Source organism: Natator depressus, chromosome 22 (genome assembly GCF_965152275.1).
Source record: "Natator depressus isolate rNatDep1 chromosome 22, rNatDep2.hap1, whole genome shotgun sequence".
Classification (NCBI taxonomy): domain Eukaryota; kingdom Metazoa; phylum Chordata; order Testudines; family Cheloniidae; genus Natator; species Natator depressus.
In genome coordinates this window covers 2,967,612-2,982,023 of record NC_134255.1, presented here as the reverse complement: position 1 = coordinate 2,982,023, position 14,412 = coordinate 2,967,612, and the positions used below count along the sequence as shown (strand labels likewise).

Here is a 14,412-nt window from a genome sequence, read left to right as displayed (position 1 = left end):
GACTGGAAAAAGGCTAATGTAGTGCCCATCTTTAAAAAAGGGAAGGAGGAGGATCCTGGGAACTACAGGCCGGTCAGCCTCACCTCAGTCTCCGGAAAAATCATGGAGCAGGTCCTCAAGGAATCAATTCTGAAGCACTTAGACGAGAGGAAAGTAATCAGGAACAGTCAGCATGGATTCACCAAGGGAAAGTCATGCCTGACTAATCTAATTGCCTTCTATGATGAGATAACTGGTTCTGTGGATGAAGGGTAAGCAGTGGATGTATTGTTCCTTGACTTTAGCAAAGCTTTTGACACGGTCGCCCACAGTATTCTTGTCAGGAAGAAGTATGGGCTGGATGGATGCACTACAAGGTGGGTAGAAAGTTAGCTAGATTGTTGGGCTCAACGGGTAGTGATCAATGGCTCCATGTCTAGTTGGCAGCCGGTATCAAGTGGAGTGCCCCAAGGGTCGGTCCTGGGGCTGGTTTTGTTCAATATCTTCATTAATGATCTGGAGGATGGTGTGGATTGCACCCTCAGCAAGTTTGCAGATGACACTAAACTGGGAGGAGTGGTGGATACGCTGGAGGGTAGGGATAGGATACAGAGGGACCTAGACAAATTGGAGGATTGGGCCAAAAGAAATCTGATGAGGTTCAACAAGGACAAGTGCAGAGTCCTGCACTTAGGATGGAAGAATCCAATTCACCGCTACAGACTAGGGACCGAATGGCTAGGCAGCAGTTCTGCAGAGAAGGACCTAGGGGTGACAGTGGACGAGAAGCTGGATATGAGTCAACAGTGTGCCCTTGTTGCCAAGAAGGCCAACGGCATTTTGGGGTGCATAAGTAGGGGCATTGCCAGCAGATCGAGGGACGTGATCGTTCCCCTCTATTCGACATTGGTGAGGCCTCATCTGGAGTACTGTGTCCAGTTTTGGGCCCCACACTACAAGAAGGATGTGGAGAAATTGGAGAGAGTCCAGAGAAGGGTAACAAAAATGATTAGGGGACTGGAACACATGAGTTATGAGGAGAGGCTGAGGGAACTGGGATTGTTTAAGTCTACGGAAGAGAAGAATGAGGGGGGATTTGATAGCTGCTTTTAACTACCTGAAAGGTGGATCCAAAGAGGATGGATCTAGACTATTCTCAGTGATAGCAGATGACAGGACAAGGAGTAATGGTCTCAAGTTGCAGTGGGGGAGGTTTAGGTTGGATATTAGGAAAAACTTTTTCACTAGGAGGGTGGTGAAACACTGGAATGCGTTACTTAGGGAGGTGGTGGAATCCCCTTCCTTAGGAGTTTTTAAGGTCAGGCTTGACAAAGCCCTGGCTGGGATGAATTAGTTGGGATTGGTCCTGCTCTGGGCAGGGGGTTGGACTAGATGGCCTCCAGAGGTCCCTTCCAACTCTGTTATTCTATGATTCTATGATTGATTCTATGACACCGAGGATGGGGGAGGACTCAAAAATGCCCCCTTCAATTATTCCCTCCTCTTCAGAGTGCAGGTCAGAATCTACAATCCTTTCTCCCCCACCAGCCCCTGTGCCAGGATCCCTCAAGCAGAGCCTGGCATCCTGCGGATCCTTGACGCCTGGGGAGGGAGAGAGTCCACAACCGATACGACAAAGCATGCATTCGAGTGCAGACTCAGGGACCACCAGGCCAGCTAGCAGAGCGTTCGTACAGCCCAGGCCCTGGGTGTCTGAGTATGGGCAGCCACAGGGCTGGGGCGATCACACCTTGGATCAATACAAGGTGAAAGTGTACCTTTGGGGCATGGATGAAGGAAGAACGAGGGTGCTGGGGCTAGGCAGTCTCCTATGCAGGTTGTGAAATGAGCCTCTAACCCGAGACTCTCAGCACCGTGTGTTGGTCTGTAACCAGGACATGTGGCCAAGATTTAGGTATTTTCTACAGCACACGCTCAGCACAGTCAGACACTAATGCCTGCGGCAGAGCCAGCAGTTTCTCTGCTTGGGGGGCCACAACTAGTCAGTGCATTCATCGTATCCCAGACTCGCAAACGCCATTGACTTGTGCCACTGCCCTTCCTCTGCAGCTCAGCCCCTTGCTCCAAGGTATCTTCCGATTATCCCACTTTGGCATCGTGTTTTCAAACTGATTCCAGATGCTCCCTGGCCTGGTCAAAGTACAGGGCTGCTACTGGCTCAGTTAAAAATTTGGCCTCAGGCCACTAAGCTGCAGGCCTGAGTCTCCCTGTGGATCAGTTCCCCCCCCCCCCCCCGGCCACCCGTGGCTGAGCCAGGGGAGGGGGCCGGAGAGGCAGCAGCCATCCACTCAGCTTGTCCCTTTAGGGTATGTCTACACCGCAGTTAGACACCCACAGCTGACTCAGGCTTGCGGGGCCGTTTCATTGCAATGTAGACCTCTGGGCCCAGGCTGGCACCCAGGCTCTAGGGCCCTGCAAGGTGGGAGGGCCCCAGAACTCGGGTGGCAGCCTGAGCCGGGAAATCTACACTGCAGTGAAACAGCCGGGCAACCCAAGCCCCACAAGCCCGCGTCAGCTGCAGGCAGACCCCTAATGCTGCAGGCCTGTGTACGTGAGAGCACAGCACCGAGAGGCCGTGCTCCGCTCTGAAGAGAAGTTTCACCTCTCACCTAACAGTTTCGGTGACTCAAAGCGATTAACTAGAATGTAGTTTTATGGGCGTGGGCTGCGGAAATGCGTTCGGAGGGAGATCAATTTGAATAATACAATTTGCAGTACTAATTCGGGGCGATTTCACACACTTGGTGATGGACAGTCAGTCTTTGCTAACGCGCACTCAAGTCTTGTCGACACGAAGCAGCACAGTTAAGCCAACACAACCCCTGGTATAGACAGAATTCTTCCACCTCCCCAAGAGGGGATCGCTAGGGCGAAGGATTACCTACGCCGGGGGGAGAACCCATCCCGTTGGTGCAGGTAGCGTCTACACTGCAGCGCTTCTAGAGTCGACAAGCCCTCAGACTAAGAGCTCTAATAGACGCCAAACTGCATTTAAAACCAGCGGCTCTGGTGCGTTAGCAGGCAGAAGTCAGCAGCAGCAGTGATCTGTTCATGGGCACTCTCTTGGCTGGAACAGCGTTACATGGAGTGCGAAGAAAAGGCAGGGCCACAGGCTCAGAAGCCAAATTGCAGTCGGGACCCACCAATGCTAGAGACCCCGCAGAATAGGCGAGAGGAATTGCCCTAGCGCACATCCCCCCCGTGGTCCGTCTAGCCCAGTATCCTGTCTCCAGCAGTGGCCAGCCCCAGCTGCTTCAGAGGAACGTGTCAAACCCCTGGAAAGGACAGTTACACAGTAACCCACCTACAGGGGAAGGGTCTTTCTAACCCAGCCAGCAGTTAGTCATTGGCTCGTGCTGTGAATCAGGAGGGCTGAAATCTCCCATTTCTGTGCTCGGATGAGGAACTGGGGATTTTTATGATGTCCGGCCTTGGCGACAGTGCACACAGGTACAGTGACTCCAGCAGAAAAAAGCTGGACCAGGATCCCATTACCAACCTGTCCCCGCAGCACCAGGGCCATGCACAGGGAAGCTCCGTGTGGCCAGTTTTCAGGTCCTTGTATGTGGCATTTGCACTCTTGGAACGGATCAGTATCAACACATTAGAGCTCAATGGGTGCAACAGAACGGGGCAATCGAGCCAACACTCATCGCTTTCTGCCACGTTGTGTGTGTCTCGGATGAGGGAAAGCTAAAAGAACAAGCGCCCTTCTAGCGTTCCCTCCCGTCTTGCAGCTTGTCGTCTCTGGGGGGAGGGATAGCTCAGTGGTTTGAGCATTGGCCTGCTAAACCCAGGGTTGTGAGTTCAATCCTTGAGGGACCCTTTTAGGGATCTGGGGCAAAAATTGGGGATTGGTCCTGCTTTGAGCAGGGGGTTGGACTAGATGACCTCCTGAGGTCCCTTCCAACCCTGATATTCTATGATTCTATTGTACCCTAAGAAGTCACTTTCCCATCCTAGCTTCGTGCACTGGAAAGATGGCATCACCCTGCTAATGCTTGGCTCCAGGAGCTCGCTGCATGCTCTCCGCCAGTCCAACCAGAAGCGCTGGGAACAGAGGAGCTGCTGCTGCTCCGGGCAGTTTGTCTGGCTGCTGCTTCATAACTCACCTGCTTTGCATGGGAAATTCTTTGCTACCTGCATTTCTCTCTTATAGTTTTGTTTTGTCAGTGAATATTTATAGGTCTGATTTAAAAGGAGTTTAGCAGAAATCTTCTCAGTGACTTATTCACTCTAGATCAGAGCAAGTAAATTGCCTAAATCTGAGGATGAGGCCATGTCCCTTTAAGGGTAGCTGAGTTTAGCCACACCTGCTGTGCTGGATGAACTGACCCCTCCACCCCTTCTCGCCCCCCGCAACCCCAACCCCCATCCCCATCCAGTCCTGATCAGCTGGGTGATTTCTTTAAAAGGGCTTGAACTCAGAGTGGAAACCTGGAGAGTGGGCAGGCAGTTGTCAAAGGCCCTGTGCTAGGCTCTGCAGGAGGCTGAGGGGACTCCAGGGAAGGAACCTGGGAGCCAGGGCTGTATTCCAGAGCCAGAGCCTGAAAGATAACCCAGAAAGGAGTGGAAAGAGCCCATGTGGGGAGAAAGTACTTGGTGTTTGGACTTGTGACCGTGAGAGGGGATTGAACTCAGAGCGGCTGGAGCTTGGGAACTGAGCTGTGTGAATCTCCAGGACAGACAAAACCTGGGTGAGAGAAAACTGAGGCAGGGAGTGCCTGCAGTGCCACACTCGGCCAGCAGGGGGCACTGTATCATAGACTATCAGGGTTGGAAGGGACCTCAGGAGGCCATCTAGACCCATCCCCTGCTCAAAGCAGGAACGATCCCCAACTAAATCATCCCAGCCAAGGCTTGGTCAAGCCGGGCTTTAAAAACCTCTAAGGATGGAGATTCCACCACCTCCCTAGGGAACCCATTCCAGTGCTTCACCACCCTCCTAGTGAAAAAGGTTTTCCTAATATCCAACCTAGACCGCCCCCACTGCAACTTGAGACCATTGCTCCTTGTTCTGTCATCTGCCACCACTGAGAACAGTCTAGATCCATCTTCTTTGGAACCCCCTTTCAGGTAGTTGAAAGCAGCTATCAAATCCCCCCTCACTCTTCTCTTCCGCAGACTAAACAATCCCAGTTCCCTCAGCCTCTCCTCATAAGTCATGTGCCCCAGCCCCTGTAGAGCAGGCATGCCCCATGACAGGCACATTCAATGTATTAGACCCCAAAAAACGTATATTCATCTAATATCATGGCAAATGCAAGTCAGGAAATACAAAGGGAAGGTTCTGGCAAATCTGCAATAGGGCCCATCTTGTATCTTCGTGGGCCACATTTCACAGCATTAACCTGCACATTGACACTTACAGGAGGAATAAAAAATGTGCACAGGAGAGCGGAGGAAAAGTGGAAAGGCTGCACTTCCTGGCTTCGCAAGAATAACCACGGCAACCACAGGAGGAGCGTGCGCATCTCCATTTTAAAATCCTCGTTACATGAAGGAACGAGAGAAAGCTAAGGGGCTCTTTCAGTCCTGATCAGTGCTGTCTTGTTTTCTGCAGTGACGCCTGGCTCCCCATGCACAGGCTGGAGTCCGCAAATGTTTCAGCATAGGAAAATCCCTAAGCTGAAATCTCTCTCTGCCGTGTTACTCTAGTTAGGACACTCGTTCACAGCTCCAGTGGTAAGCTACAAGTTGTATCAACCTTTCAGACAGTTATTTTTATGACGACAGTCCCTGGAAGCCTGGTCCAACGCACCGTACAGCCACATGGCGAAAGATCACCCTGTGCCACAGAACTGACGGTTTAAATGGACCAAACGAAGGGTGAAAGGAAGGATTATCATCCCCACTGTACACAGGAGGAACTGAGGCCAGAGAGATAAAGTGACTTATCCAAGTGCACATGGAGTCTGTGGCTAGGGCGGGAACTGAAACCACACCTCTTGACTTCCAATCAGTGCCAGGGAGGCCACCCTTCCCCACCAGCAGATAACAGCTGATCAAGAGTCCAAAACAGGCTAGTTCAGGGCTCAGCTCTATTTGCTCTCGAGAAGTGAGCAGCTGCTCTGGCATTTAACAAACAGCCGGCTCCCAGGGCAGATGACAAAGTACGGAATATGGAAAAGACCGCCATGATGGGTCCAACGCCAACCAGTGCCTAGGCCACCCCCCCACACAGCCGCAGGATAAAAGCCATGGAGCCTAACATGCAATCCCAGCTCAGTGCTCCCAGAGAAGGGGACAGTATGGCCACGCCCCTGCCAGCATACCCCAGGGAAGCTCTCTCCCAGCTCCAGGTTTGGAGATCAGTTCTTCACTGATTACAAGGCAGAAGTGACCATTGTAATCATCTCGTCTGGCCTCCTGCCTAACACAGGCCAGAGACCTGCCCCACAAGGATTCCTAGAACAGAACTTTGAGAAAAGCATCCAGTTTGATTTAAACATGGTCAGCGATGGAGAGTCCGTCCACTGTTTGTCCACAAGCACTTTTGCCCACTTGCCCAGGGTTCATCACCTAAGCCCAGCCACACCCCAAGGCGCTGCTGGGGTTTGTCCATTTATTCTCCATGCCTATTAAGGGGATTCTGCCAGTCACAAGATGGGAGGGGTTTGACCATATGTGCTAGAAGGGAAGTTCTCCGAACCGTGGCTCTGTTTCAGGAAGGGGTACCAGGAAGATAAATGAGTGTCTGTATGTTTAACCAGCTTTTTCTAGTGCTCCAGGGACCAACCTGAGCAGCCATGCTGCGCATTCCAAGGAAACGTCATTCTTATCCGACTGCACTGTTTCTCGGTCTCGCGCCACACAGTTCCCCCGATCACTTCTTGCTCCGGGAGTGCCTATTGCAATCCCCATTACTAACATCTTCATTTATCTCCCAGACTACAGCAAGCGTGGAAGGGACAGATTTGCCCATTTCCCAACAGGCTCTGCCTTGAGCCAGTACTCAGTGGGGCTCAGTAGCCGCATTCACAGGCTGCCCCATCAGGGCCTGCATGCTATAAACTCTCTTTTAAAATGGGAATTAACCAGCTGTCACTGAAGGTTGTGGAAATAAACTTTCCTGTGGGAATCAGAGGCAGAGCTGTAGGAGTCTGCAAGTAGCAGGAAGGACCAGTTTGAAGACCGGCACGAACTCCCCTCGTCCATCTCAGCAGATCATTAAATCTGAAGCCTGACAACAACAATTTGAAATGTCACCACCAACTTTTGCACCGCTGGTCATTTTAGTCGAGCTGCCCAGTTATTCTTGGACTGCAGGCAGAGTATGAGTGCCATGATTTCCACCACCACAGCTCTGGTCCACAAGGAACAGCAAAGACGTCTTAAGACCTCTGCAGAACCTGCTGAGATTGTCCAGTGGAGGAAAACACACCCTGGGTACAACCAAGATTACTTGCTTCCCCAGGAGGGATGCAGGATATTTAAAGCCGCTAATCAGATGGACAACATTCCTATCTCCAGGGGCTAGAGCAGCTGCCACTTATCTGAGAGCCCCACACCCTGATATGGGTGGGAGACAGACTGGACACCCTTCCCACTGCAGAGCTCACAGAATGCAGGAAATGACCACAGACCTTTTCATGCGTAATTGTCTCCCCAGCAAACCGGAGGCAGAAAATTCATTTCTGCAGCATGCCACACTCGGAGCTGAGCAGGAAGTTGGACCCAGACGCGTTTGCTAGGAGTCTGCAAGGTGCCGCCCTTAACGGCTTGTTGCAAAGAGACAGTGGCATTGGTAACCCACCCGGCTCATTGGTACGGCCCGAATGGAGCGGAGATTGTGCACCTTTTCACCGTCACAACCCCCCTGCTCCTCCCCATCAGCACCGATCGCCCAGGTTCTGGGGCAGAAATCACCTGCAAACCAGTGGACAGGAGCAGAAACAGCCAGGGCGCCCAACGCTCAGTGTTTTCTCCTGAGCCCGCAGAAAGGGGTGGCCATCCCCGGGGCCAGCTCCAGGCACTGCCGGCGGTTCGCAAGGGGCGGCAGCATTTCCGCCGCCGCGGCAATTCGGCGGCAGCTTCTCCGTTCCACCAGCCGTGGTGGCAGGTTTTTTTCACTGCTTGGGGGCGCAAAACCTGTAGAGCCGGCCCTGGCCATTCCTATCCAGGTTTGGGACACCGCAGAGCCCTGCATTTCACGCTGCAATCGGCCTCCCCCTCCCATCCCTTCCAGGGCAGTTGGGCTCCACACCAGCGCTCTTCCCAGGAGAGGAAGGCCAGTCCAGTGGTTAGGGCACTAGCCCCCAACTTGGGAGACCCGGGTTCAAATCCCTGCCCTGCTCTTGGGCAAGTCACTTAGCGTCTCTGTGCCCCAGAATAATGGTTCTCCCCTGCCTCACTGGGACGTGCAAAGATAAACAGAGTAAAGATTGGGAGGTGAGGGGGACCATGTAAGTACGTGATACCATGTAAGTACGCAATACTGCCTTTGGATTTTGCTAGTGAGATTCCTCCATCCTGATTCATCTCTAACCAGTAGGTGTATTCCTTTGACTAGAGGATGGCTAGCAACATTTGCAATCTCTGCCGGTCCTGTATTATTCCTGTGCTGACATCAGTGCTTCTCAGTGGAGGTTTCCAAACAAACCGGCGCAGGCCTAGGGAGAGGACAGCACCTCACCCGGTTCGTAGCATCGAGGATGGCTGGAGTCAGTCTGGACCAGCAAGCACTCAGACCGACTGCAGAGAAGATGCCTGGCGGAGAGGAGACAGCATCCCCACTGCCTCACACATCGATGGCCTTAAAAATTATGAATCTATGAAAATGTACTTTAATGCATCCCTTGGTGAATTGCAAAGATGTTCCTAATTTCTCCCCCTTGTCTGGTTCTGGAATTGTTCTCTGAGCTCTCGGGGTCACGGGCATTTGCTACAGACTTAAAGGATTTGAAACAGTTAGGTGGTGAATATCTTAATCAGATCAAAAAATTAATTTACTACAGGCGTGCATATGCCTAAACATGGCGAGTGAGTGAGCCAGCCCTATCAGACACACAGGCTGGAGCAAGAATATTTATTTGTACATTACTCGGCACAAACCTAAACTGGAGCTGGTGACGAAAACTGTACCCCTCCCCCAACACACACACACACACACACACACACCACTGACTGTTTCATCAAGGCACAAGGGAGAAGTCTGCTGTTGCCAAGGCTGTCAGTAAACGGCCCATTTCAAATCTGATCTCTATCCTCAGACACTCGACTATTCCAAGTACCCTGTAACTGCTCACAGACTCCTCACTAACTCAATGGGAGTTTGTGCCTACTAAAGCCGACTGACATGCAACAGAATTCTGTTTGTGGGGTTTGCGTCCTTTTGGCTTCAAATGTGGCTCTACTAAAGAAAGTGACTAAAAAAGGCATCATGAGATTCCATAGCTGTGACTCAGTGATCTTGGTATCAAATCCGTCACGTTTACAAGTAAAGGTATTATTTTATTCCAACTCCCAGCCCCGCAAACTTCCCTGGAACAGGAGTTATGCTGGTGTGTCTCCTTCTCATGCTTCATCCCAAGAAACAGAGGTTCTTCAATTCACAGCATGCCTAACACCGGTGGAATCTCTTCAGTGGGTGTGCACAGGTGTAACTAGGCTGTAGGGCTGGACCAGTCACAAGTGTGCACTGAAATAACGAAAGAGCTGTTATTTCAATGCAAATCTGCATGGGGACAGCTGCTTGAATCTTAGCAAAATCAAATTAGGACACCTGCCAGAGTGTCCGCACCAAAATCAAGAGGAGGGAATTAAAGCGGCGTTCGCTATTTCACTGCAAGTTCAGGTGTAGCTCAGCACTTACTAAATCCATGGTATGGACACACCTTGCATAGCGTGTGCAGTTCTGGTCGCCGCATCTCCAAAAAGACACATTAAAATTGGAAAAGGGGCAGAGAAAGGCAACAAAGATGATTAAGGGTATGGGACAGCTTCCGTACGGGGCGAGATTAATAAGACCGGGACTGTCCATCTTAGAAAAGAGACGACTAAGGGGGGGATATGATAGCGGTCTATAAAATCACGAATGGTGTGGGGAAAGTGAAAGTGCTCTTCAACCCTTCAGATAACACAGGTAGCAGGGGACACTCAATGAAATTCAGAGGCAGCAGGTTTAAAACAAACAAAAGGAAGTATTTCTTCACACAAAGCGCAGTCAACCTTCGGAACTTGTTGCCAAGGAATGTTGTGAAGGCCAAAAGTATAACCGGGTTCAACAGATAAATTCATGGAAGATCAGATGGCTATTAGCCAAGACAGTCAGGGATACAACCCCATGCTCTGAGTGTCCCTATACCTCTGATTGCCAGATGTGGGGAGTGGACAGCAGGGGATCATAGAATATCAGGGTTGGAAGGGACCTCAGGAGGTCATCTAGTCCCACCCCCTGCTCAAAGCAGGAGCAATCCCCAACTAAATCATCCCAGCCAGGGCTTTGTCAAGCCTGACCTTAAAAACCACCACCTCCCTAGGTAACCCGTTCCAGTGCTTCACCACCCTCCTCGTGAAATAGTGTTTCCTAATATCCAACCTAGACCTCCCCCACTGCAACTTGAGACCATTACTCCTCATTCTGTCATCTGAATACTTACAGTATTGCATTGTGTGGGGTGGATCACTCAGTCATTGCCCTGTTCTGTTCATTCACCACGAGGCAGTCACAGTTTATTAGACCCTGCAGTACTCTGCAGCTACACAGCTTGATGGTAGCTTGACCAGAGACTGCCCTCGGAGAGGCCATCGTGCAGAGTAACAGACGGCTAAGAAGAAGAAAGAGCTCATGGGATTGTGGCAATCATCAGCTGGGCCCTCTGTCCAAAAGCAGCGGGCTGGGACAAGCAGATCTCCATCCTTACTCTGTGTGTCTCTCTGTGTGTGACACCCAGAACTTCTGAGGGCCAAAGGGAGCGGCCTCCCCTAAGTGGAAAGGAAAAAACTCCTGTATTCCAAGTTCTCTTTTCCAGGGTTAAGGGCATTCACGTTTTAATCATGGAGCATACTTCCCAGCTGTCTGCGACAGCTCTCACCTAGCACCTCCAAACTTAGCGCCCCCGAATGGCTGCCCTATGCTCTCGGAACGCTCTGGATGAACGTTTAATCACACAGAAATCAGCAGCTGACAACACGGAATGTGCAACTTTAACTCTGACCCCCGTACACACCCCACTGTATGGCCTTAATTACAGGATGCTCTCTTATGCCTTAAAATGCCCAATTTGACCCGTCACATCACAGGCGCCGCCCTTCCAATGTGCCGGAGAGTACTTGACCTCCAGCTCTGCCCCTACTCCAGCCCTTCCTCCATGGGTCCGCCCTGCCTCTTCCCTCCCCCGCTCCACCCCGCCCCGAGCATGCTGTGCCCTTGCCCCTCCTCTTATCCCCGCCCCCCCCCAGCACCTCCTGCACGCCACGAAACAACTGATCGCTGCAGGCAGAAGGTGTGGGGAGGGAGGGGAAGGCGCTGATCGGCAGGGCCTGCTGGTGAGCAGGAGGCACTGGGGGGTGAGGGGGAGAGCGGATGGGGTGCTGCTGATGGGTGCTCCAGCCCCGGGGTACACACAGGGTTGGCGCCTATGCATCACACAACTTTAGATACGCACAAGTGCGGCATCTCACAGTACTATCGGACGGCTGTATGTCGCTAAAGAGTAGCCCCAAACAGAATTCATGGACTGCTCCGATCATCTTGTCTGACCCACGTACGCAACATGCTACAGTGTCATTATAAGACAGTAGAGTAATAGCGTGTAGTGTGATGTGTTGACCCATATAAGGGTTAATTATGAATCATGAACTCTAAATAGTGACAGGTTTCAGAGGAGCAGCTGTGTTAGTCTGTATCCGTAAAAAGAAAAGGAGGACTTGTGGCACCTTAGAGACTAACCAATTTCACGGAACAATTAGCCCAAACCCTGCAATTCTCACTTCAGCAAGATTTGCAATGACTTTGAAGGGGTTTTGCCTTGGAATGGCGGGCAGGATTAGCCCACTGTCAATACACTGGTGCTGTTTAAGTTGATTATAGATTTTGCATTTGGGAAGCCACAATTACATCATCTCAGAGAAAAGTTAGCTTTCATTTGACTTGTGAAGGAAGAGCTATGTCTCTTTCAGATCGATCCTGGACACACACGCTCAGGAAATTAGAGAAACAGTTTGAATGAAGCACATTCGAGAAGGTTAATGGCTACTGTCACTCAGGGATAGGACAGCTGAGGAAGGAGTATGGGGGAAGCTGTCCAGAGGCCTACACTCTGCATTGTCCGAGGTGATGAAAGGCAAGTTGTTCAAAGCTGTCTGCCTGGGACAGAACATGGTCTCCAGCCCTTGCTGACTAAAACAGACCGTTTAAGCTGGCTGAAGTGTTTCAACTGGTTTAAGTTACAAGAACTGTGGTAAGGGGTCTGCAAGGCTCCGGGTACAGTCACAGGTTGGCATGGCAACGAGCTGAAAGAGTCTAGAAACACGACGAACTGTTAGAATAGAAATCACCAGAATGTGCTGTGACTGGACGTGAACTAGGCACCACTGAACAGCAAGGCAGGGGACGGATGGTGGGCTGGCGATGGATGGATGGAAGGAGTGAGCTTTCCCATCATGGCTACCACGGTGAGCCTGAGACCAGAGAGGCAGCTAAAAGCAACAACCTTAAACAGCCCGACGATGGTACAGGTTTGCCAGGTCTCAGAGCGGCTGAGCCAACCGTGGGCTGGGCCTGTGCTTCTCTGCAGCAGCGAGGCTGCAAGGGAAGTCAGCACCAGAGACAGAAGCTGCCTTTTCTCTGGGCTGTTCTTTTCTCTCCCCTTTTGCGTGTTTCTCTTGTTTTGTCTTAAAGAAAACGGGATCGGATTGAAAGTACCAGAACAGCAAGAGCACCAGCTGCCGCCCAGCTAACGGCATCTCTTCCCCAAAAGTACCATTCCTAATTCTGACAACAGGCTGCCAAACAGGGTTTCTTCCTACAAGAGACTCTGCTGCCACAGGGAAAGGAAATAAGCGGTCCTGTTAAGTGATAACCTGACGTAATACTTTACATTTCAGAAGCTCTAACTGCTTTTCCTTCTGTGTGTTTAATAAAAGGTTACGACGACTTTTCACGGTGGTTGTTACAGCCAGAGCTGCCACTGATAATACGATGTGAAACCCCCAAATCACACAGAACTATGGAGCATTGGAACAGCGAACGGCGGTTTTATTAACACCTTATCCCTTGCCGGGCCCTGTGTCACCGCACCAAACAAAACCCTCAACAGAAACTAGTGAAACTTTGCGAAACACCCTTTAGAGGCACTACAGTACTGCCCAGAGATGTGTCTGTGTGGGGAGGTGGAGGGAAACAGGGTTAACAAAGAGCTGTTTTCTTGTATAGTGCACCTAACACACCGGGGCTCAGATCTTTGCTGGGCCCTCTGGACGCTATAAGAGCACGAGTGCATATATTTTATAGCTACCCTCGGTGCACATGTCCCCACCCGGCATGAGACTCCCAGGGTGGCGTTAAAACGGGACGTGTGTTTATGAACAGATTGCCTCGCTCATGGCCCAGCCCCTGGCCGACTTCCATGGTGGTGGTGGAGTCACCATGTTCCAGCTGCTGACGAGATGTGCACTGAGCAACGGTCTCATGGCAGCCATGGGACAGTCCCAGATCCCAAGGCTGGAAGGGACCATTGCGATCAGAGCCTGACCTCTGGCAGAGACCTGCCCCACAATCATTCCCTTTGAACGAGAATAGATCTTTAAATAAAACAGCCAGTCCTGTTCACTACCATTGTTAAATCAGGACTGGAAGTTATTCTAAAAGAACTACCTGGGGGCAGGTTTCTGGCCTGTGCTATCCAGGAGCTCAGGCTAGATGACCACGGAGGTCCCTTCTGGCCTTGGAACCTATGACTGCCCCATGGCGGCCATGCGACGCTGGCTCAGTGCACATGGCTGAGCTCAGCCTGGGTACAGCCGAGGAGCGGGGTTGGTTTTCACGAGGGATTCAAATTCAAAATCAAGTTGTGATTTGACCAGGTCTGCACTCGCGTGTTCCCTTCGCAGGAACTTTTGCACTGCAGCGGCACGAATACCCCAGTGAGGGAGATTTTAACTCATGTGCCCAAGTATTCCCAGAACTGATTACGCAACTGTGAAATTCCTGGGTCACACTGTGCTGTTAGCAATCCCGGCCAGCCAGTCAGGGAGCAACAGGGACTCCAGGTGAGGCCCTTACCAGCAGTGTGAATGATCTGGGCTATTATAACACAATCCCATCCATCTGCAGAGCATGAATTATTCACTCACGCAGTCTAACATGCTGTGTTTATTGGGGCTGCTCAGTGCTTGAGCATAACGAACCCCGCAGGTGCCAGTAGCATGCCAGGTTGCACCGTAACTCGGACACAAGCACTGCGGGTG

The 14,412-nt window shown here is 51.4% G+C and overlaps 1 protein-coding gene across 1 annotated transcript in view; it reads right to left on the bottom strand.

Moving 5' to 3' along the window:
- Positions 1–14,412, bottom strand: part of ESAM (endothelial cell adhesion molecule) — an 89,932-nt gene that overhangs the window by 53,581 nt on the left and 21,939 nt on the right. The gene's annotated exons all lie outside the window — the stretch shown is intronic.